The 8,015-nt window shown below is 35.3% G+C and overlaps 1 long non-coding RNA gene across 1 annotated transcript in view; it reads left to right on the forward strand.

The window, feature by feature from the left end:
• LOC129532428 (uncharacterized) overlaps nucleotides 1–4,739 on the forward strand; it is a 67,169-nt gene extending 62,430 nt beyond the window's left edge. Inside the window, exon 3 of the long non-coding RNA XR_008678158.2 lies at nucleotides 4,647–4,739. This is a non-coding gene — a long non-coding RNA (uncharacterized lncRNA). The remainder of the gene's footprint in view (nucleotides 1–4,646) is intronic.
• Nucleotides 4,740–8,015: the final 3,276 nt, after the last annotated feature.

The raw sequence follows: 8,015 nt of genomic DNA on the forward strand, positions 1-8,015 counted from the left end.
TAATATTATTAACAACTTTATTATATTTTATACAAAAGTAACAAATACATCAAAATATTCACAAAATATAAAATGTGTATATCTGTGTGTGTATTCATGTATTAATATTTTGGATGTTTCTCTGGAAAGAGGCATTAATCATTGTCTTACTCTGAATTTAAATCTTCTTCTCTCTTTATCGTGACCAGAAGTCAAATTACATTAACAGGACAAGGAAAAAAAAAAAAAAACTAGTGTGCATAGCTCTTTAAGAGCATCACATCAAATTAGCTGGGCTGTACTTTCAGTTGCCTATCAAATACATAACTTTTTTACAGTAAACTTGATATACCCTCTTGTGTACTAGAAGGCATAACTGCTTTTATAAATTGAAAAGATATTTCTAACTTCAAACCTCAATCAAAAATCTTTATCTTTACTTGAAACAGTCCCAAGTCTCCCGATCCTGCTATCAGTTTCTTTAAATGTTAATATTAATAATACAGTTAGCATCGGGCAGTTAACTAGAGACAAGTATGAATATCTGCTACTGTGTGTATTACCATTTATCCTAGAATAGTTCACATTGATGTTTTATACTCATTTTAATTGCATCTTCACAGAAACTTTATGTAGCTGTCTCTGACTTATGAAAACCTGATTTACTGATGCCTCCACCCATAAATCATTGCTGCTGCTGCTTCTTCTCTTTCTACTCACTCTTCGTGACCATAGTACCTTTTACCCTTTTACCACAACTATGGAGGCCATATAAAAGCTAGTCAAACAAACAAGAAAAAAAAAAAAAAACTAAACACTAAGCACAAAAAAATTCAAAAGATAAATAAAATGCTTTTAAAGAATCAGTGGTAAGAAGTGGAAAAAAACAATAAACAAGGAGAGAACATTCACAATATTTCTTAAATGGTGGTCACTAGTTCCACTTTTATCAGAATTCTCTCTTTCGATTGTTAAAATGCAGATTTCCAGGTTTTACCTCAGTTGCATTGAGTCAGATTCTCTAAGCTACACTACCAGAATGTATTAACATTTAAGTTAAAACTCCACTGATGTTGATTTAGAAAATGTAATGACTCAACTTGATAGATTCAAATGGGAGCCCATGAACCTGCATTTTAAAAAATCATTTATTTTAATGAAGTTATTTATTCTGCAAACATTTTTTCTAATACTCCCCAGTAGAATCAGAGGACTGACAGGCTCAGAATCTTAATTTTTGAAATGAAAAAGTAATTTTAGGAAAATAGCGTTTAGGGGGTGATAATGCTAGCCTGGCTGAAATATTATGTGTGACGTTTGCCTGAGGTTACTTTGTCACTAAAAAGATGGATATTCAGACTTGGAATACTTGCATTAACCAAGGGGTGATGCATAAACAGTTTTAGTCTTCTTCTTAACTTTGGCTTGATGAGAAAATTAAAGATTCTTGTAATATTCTGATAAAAAATAGCCTCCCTTCCTAAGATGCTAGAATATTGGTTTTCACAAAAATGGAAAATTATTGTATTCCAAATGTAAAAACAGAACTTTGCAAGTGCACATTTCTAGGAGTTCTTGATCATGGGAATGACATTTTTAAAGCCCATGCAGAGATAGAGCTTGAGAATATAGGCTTTATGTGAGGGAAGGAGCTGGAGGTGGTTATTTGCATAAAGGAGGGAGTTGAAATACACTACTCTCTCATCCATAAATGGAAATCCATCTTTGGGTGGACAACCTTAAGAGTGCTATGGATAAGATTAGAACTTGTCTTATTTTCTACAGCTATATACTAAATTACTCAAAAAGTTATTGGCTTAAAACAGCAGCAATAAATATCTCAGTTTCTAAGGGTCATGGACACACAAGTGTCTTAGCTGAATGGTCGTGGGCCTTGGTTTCTTAAATGGTAACAAGTCAGAGTACATTCATCTGATGGCTTGCCTGGGTTGATAAATTCAATTTCTTTCTTTCTTTCTTTTTTTTTTTTTGAGACAGAATCTTGCTTTATTGCCCAGGCTGGAATACAGTGGCACCATCTTGGCTCACTGCAACCTCTGTCACCCGGGCTCAAGCAGTTCTCCTGCCTCAAGCCTCAAGAATAGCTGAGACTACAGATGTGTGTCACCACGCTTGGCTAATTTTTGTATTTTTTAGTAGAGATGGGGTTTCACCATGTTGGCCAGGCTGGTCTTGAACTCCTGACTTCAGATGATCCCCCCACCTCAGCCTCCCAAAGTTCTGGGATTACAGGCATGAGCTACTGCACCAGGCCAGAAATTCACTTCTAATCCACACATGCCTGGCAAGCTGAGCTGGTTATTGGCACAAAACCTCAGTTTCTCACTATGTCAATGTCTCCATGTTGGGCCTGTTGACATAGGGGCTCATTTTCTCTAGAACAAGTGATCCAAAAGATGACAAAGTGGAAGCTGAAATGTCTTATGACCTATCATTGGAAGTCAAATGCAATCATTCCCATGATAGCCTTTTGGGTAATATTTACTGTAAGCCCTATTCTGGGTTAGAAGAATGCACAGGATGTCAAGTGAATACAAGGAGGCAATGATTATTCAGGGATTATTTTAGGAGCTGACCAGTCCAGAACCCAAACTGTTTCACTATTCTTAGCAGATATAAAGCCTAAACTGAAGTTATCTATGTGTTACAGAAATTTCAGCCCACAGACTTTACTTATGGAGATACTAGTTCTAAGCCATTCACCCTGAGGTAGTCAAACATGCAAGTTATGTAGTACAGCAAAAATACAGCTAGTAAAGGGAATGAGCACAACCTATGGGTTCTAGCCAAATAGGAGCCATTTTTGTTAGTTTGTTTATTTCCTACTAATCCTTTAAAATTTATTCAATAGAAAGTGCATTAACCTTCCTGTGGCTAAACATTTGTTCACTTTCCATGAGATTTCTGATAAATCATAGGTAACAGAAAATTTTGCATTAGCCTTAAATAGCAAACATAATATTTTCTTTTTTTTGATGGCCAAAGCAGTTTACCAGCTTTTGGCATTTGAGATGTGGGGCACAAGGAAGATAGACGTGGAAAGACAGACTTTCTTCCCTGTCCTTGTTTTTAACTGCTATTACTCATTTATTGAAACACAGTAAGGATAAATGGTATTAGGAAAGGGATATCTTTCCTCAACCAGCATTCTTGCAAGCTGGGGAAATGTTTAAATCTCACCCTTTCTCTTATTCAAACTTGTATGATCTCTTCACAATAGTCCAATTACCTCCTGGATTGGATTTAAGAGAGCTCAGACCAACTCCCTGTTTTGTGTGGTCCACATCTGTTCTACATTAAAAACTCACACATTCTCTAGCCCATTATCTTGTAATATGAAGGTAGTTCTTTCTTTAATGGAAAGCAATTCAACTTTGCTGTGATTTCCCCCAGACATCATGGATTGAACTTAGATTCCAGAGAACATTTCTGAAGTCCTCTGAGTAAGCTTCTTGAAGCACCCTTCACTAGACTAGAGCTAAGGAGTAGAAAAGAATCCCCGCCCCTTAGGAAGCTGAACCATATTTAGATTCATAGAAATTTGAAGACCCCTCCCAAAGTCTCCTCAAAATTGTCCTCTCCAATTTCACATTCTAGATTCTTTTACAGCCTCAATCTGTTATGGTGTACATGGACCAAAGGTTATAAAATTGTATGTTAAAGGTTAAGCATACAACATCTGTTTAGTTTCAAAACTCAGATCAAAATGCCCATGTTAAGGACTTTATCATAATATATTTGTCTGGCCTGGATGCCATCACCTGCCTTACTCTCATGATGTAAGAGATATCCAAAATATCCAAAAAGTCTCTGTCTCCTTTTTTTTAAATTCCAAGTTAGAATCTAGATTCCAAAGATAAGCCTTATTTGACTACAAGCCAGTGATCTCTGGTTACAGACTTTACTTCTGTTCTGGTTATTTCTGTCACTCTCTATTTTTGTATTTTTATTTTAACTTCTAATATCTTCTTTTTAGGATAATGAATGATTCAAAGTATAACTAATTGTGAAAAATATGTCAAAGAGGGTGAGTTCAAGATAATAGGGGAGAGGCATTGTAATTATTTCAAATATATTGTAAACATCATGTATTAGCCCATATTAAGGGCTTAACATTAACTATTAATATGCTTAGGGCTATCTTTCCTTAGATCTTTGCTTGGCTAATCTTTTCATCCTTTTCAAGTTTTTACTTAAATCTCACCTTGTAAATGAACTTGCTCTTAACAATTTAATACTGTAATCTTTCTCACACCTTCCCCATTTTTTACTCCTAGTATTTTATATATTATTCTAGAATTTCCATGCAATATTTATCACCTTCTTATATACTATGTAGTTGATTTCTTTATTAGATAGTATATTATCTATATTGGGAGACTGTATATGCAAATAAACAATGGCCAGACCAAATATAAAAATAGAACACTGACTGACACCCAGCAGCAACCTGTCTAGGAAAACATCTCCTTATAATAAACAGCCCAGGAAGCCAGTCTGCTGTAAATCAGACTTGTAACAATTCAGACTCCTGTCTCCAGTAATGATCCAGGAAACAAAACAATAAATTTCATAGCAAACAGCCCCAAATGGTCACGACTTAATAACTGACAGTTTATGTAATTTTTATTCTGCTTCCAACTTAGGACCAAGAAGAAAAGCCAAACATACATCCCTAATCAATCGCACAGAATGCCTGCTTCTCATTAACCCGCCTAGACCTCCCCATGCCCACCGCCTCCAATCAGGTAATACTTGAAGCCTTGCATTTTTTCCACTGTAAATCTTTCCCTGTCTTCTGTCTGCCTTTGATTCTTTGCCAAAATTTGAGCGACAGAGGCTCTTTTACTATAGCAAGGTGTGAATAAATAACATTTAATTATTCTAATTTAGTTGGTTGGTCATCATTTATATTTATAGTATCCTTACCCTAAATCTCCTCACTTTCTGAACATGATGGTCAATTTTATGTGCCAATTAGTCTGGGTCATAGTGCCCAGATATTTATTTGGTCAAACATTATTCTAGATGTTTCTGTAAGGGTTTTTTGTTTTTTTTGTTTGTTTGTTTGTTTTTTGTTTTTAAATTAACTTTAAATCAGTGGATTTAAAGTAAAGTAGTTTGTCCTCCATAATGTTGCTGAAACTCATCCAATTAGTTAAAGGCCTTAATAGGACCAATGACTGCCCTATCCCAGAGTAAGAAAGAATTCAGGCTTGAATTACAACATCAGCCCTTCCCTGAGTCTCCAGCCTGTCAACCTATCTGGCCAATTTTGGACATGTCAACCTCCATAAGCCTCCTTTCTTTGTTTTAAATAACCAGTTCCTTAAAATATATTTCTCTCTCTCTCTACACACACACACACACACACACACACACACACACAATTAGTTCTGTTTCTTTGAAGAACCATGATTAATATACCAAATACAATAAATCAACCACCCTCCCAATCTGCCATGTTGGAATAAAGCTCCATGAAGGAAGGCTTTGGGTCACTTTTGTCCATTGAGTGCCTTAGTCTATTTGAGCTGTTCTAACAAAGTATCGTAAACTAGATAGCTTCTCAACAACAAAAATGTTATCTCTAACAGTTTTTGAGGCTAAGAAGCCCAGTATTAAGGCACTGGCAAATTTGGTGTCTGGCGAGGGCCCACTTTCTTGTAAATGGCTCCTTCTCCCTGTGTCCTCACATGATTGAAGAGGCAAACAAGCTCCCTCAGGCCTATTTTATAAAAACGCTAATCCCATTCCTGAGAGTGAATACCTCATCATCTGATCACCCCCTAAAACCTCACCTCTGAACACCCCAGGTGTTAGGATTTCCACATATAAATTTTGAGGGGATACATTCAGACCATGGCACTAATATATCCCAACTGGTTAATATTGTGTCTAGTATATCATAGATAGGTAATGCATAATGGTTGAATAAATATATAACAATCTTTCTGGACTATACAGTTTGGTGTTTTAGGTTTGCATCTGTCAAAGATGCTGAAGGAGGAGAAGAAAAAGAGAGAGATAAAAGAAAGAGAGAGATTACACCAGACAGCCTCTAAACTCCCTTTGATAACCAAGGTCTCACGAGTCCAAGAAATAATCAAATAAAAGCCACTGAATATTGCCTGGGCTTACCTCTGCTTTCTATTAAGCTACAAGCAAAATAAAAAGGAAACCAGCATCATACTTCTTATTAATGGAATTTCATGAGCACATTTCATCTCAATTTATATTTCATGGCATCCAGGTGCTAAGTGCAGTTTCAAGCATACTCTACTCTCCCATAAATTATACAGTAAATCATCACTTGGTAATGGGCACTTTATTTTTCATGCTGATTTCCTTAAGTGCTGCACTCTGAGGTCTCTCAGTCATGGCCATATGCTTTTCTTTACTTTCACATATTTGAATATAGAGCCATAGTGATAGCTCCAAGATTTTTTTCCCTTTTCTATGAACCCTGGGTTACTCAAAATTGTTCTTTCAGATTAAGAACAGAGTAGAAATCTTCTGCAGAAAACTAACATGAAGCACACTGTTTTTTATCCTTTTATCACCCCTGCTGAGAGTCATGTGAATAAGATTTTCCTGAAAAAGATGAAAAGAAAGTATGACAACTTTTGATTCAAAAATGCCTTGTAAAGTAGAAACACAGTTCAGGAAAAATGTATTTCAATTCCTAAGAACTTTGACACATTAAAATATGTGTTATTTTATTTGTTTTGCTTGGCTTGGCTTTTGTTTTCAGTCACTCTTTTGAGTGTAGACAGACTGGATGTCAGTAGATATGGGATGAATGGTAAATTATGGTTGAAAAATACACATTATTTAAAATTTCAATGCTATAGACTAATAAAGTATTCTGTTCCCTCATATTCTTTACAAATATTCATCAAGATTAGTTCATTTCATTGTCACAACCAAATCCCTAGGCGATCCTGGGCTGCTGTCTGGGAAATGTTTCTCTTTGCTGCTAATTCCTTCTATTGTTTTTTGGCCTATTCCCAACTATTCAATTTTCCTTGCCTCAAACTTTTAGTTGTAATCATTTAGTTTTCTAACATTCTTCAAAACTACCTTGGAATAAAATATATTTTCCCCTTCAAAATTTTGTTACCTAATTTTCAAATCTCACATGTACCCATTATGTCTAGTTATGGATTGGCAGGACTTAAACTGTGAGAAGACAGAATGAAGGAATTATTACAACCCATGCTCTCTGGCTTTCTATATGATTTTTTTTCCTGTATTTTCTTTTTAATATACTTTTAATATTAAGCCAAAAATCAAAACAATTCTTAAGAGTAATTAATAAGAATTTGTAAGAAATGTTACTCTGTGCCCTTGGAGATGAAAAATATAAGAATAGGTTCTTAGGCAACCAGTGAAGAATGAAAGAAAAGCACCTTTATTAGAAAAGTTTATGCTTTCACAAGAGATGTATCATTTGCTCACATGACAGAGGCTTGAGCAAATATGTGTAACAGATGTTAATCAACATGCTTTAGCTTTATGGCATAACGCTTTTGTTTTTGTTTTCTTTTGTTTTGTGTTTTTTTTTTTTTGAGAGAGGAACACACTCTGCCACCCAGGCTGGAGTGCAGTGGTGCAGTCTCAGGTCACCGCGGCCTTGATTTCCTGGGCTCAGGTGATCCTCTCACCTCAGCCAACCAAGTAGCTGGGACCAGAGGCACACACCACCATACCTGGTCCATTTATTTTTATTTTTATTTTTGTATAGACAGGATTTCATCACATTGCCCAGGCTAGTCTTCAAACTCTTGGACTCAGCATAATGTTTTAAAATAAAATGCAATTTTTTTTTTATTTTAAAGCATATTATTGTCAATACAATTGAAAATTAATAGTGACATTGCATCATTATTTTTAAGCACATAGATTTCTTAATGTTTTACAAATAAGATAATTTTGAATATTGGACACATTATATAAAGCAGAGCAATTTATGTGAAATTTTTGGGAAAAATGACCTTTTACCAAAGTATATC

The sequence above is a fragment of the Gorilla gorilla genome, chromosome 2, assembly GCF_029281585.2.
Source record: "Gorilla gorilla gorilla isolate KB3781 chromosome 2, NHGRI_mGorGor1-v2.1_pri, whole genome shotgun sequence".
Classification (NCBI taxonomy): domain Eukaryota; kingdom Metazoa; phylum Chordata; class Mammalia; order Primates; family Hominidae; genus Gorilla; species Gorilla gorilla.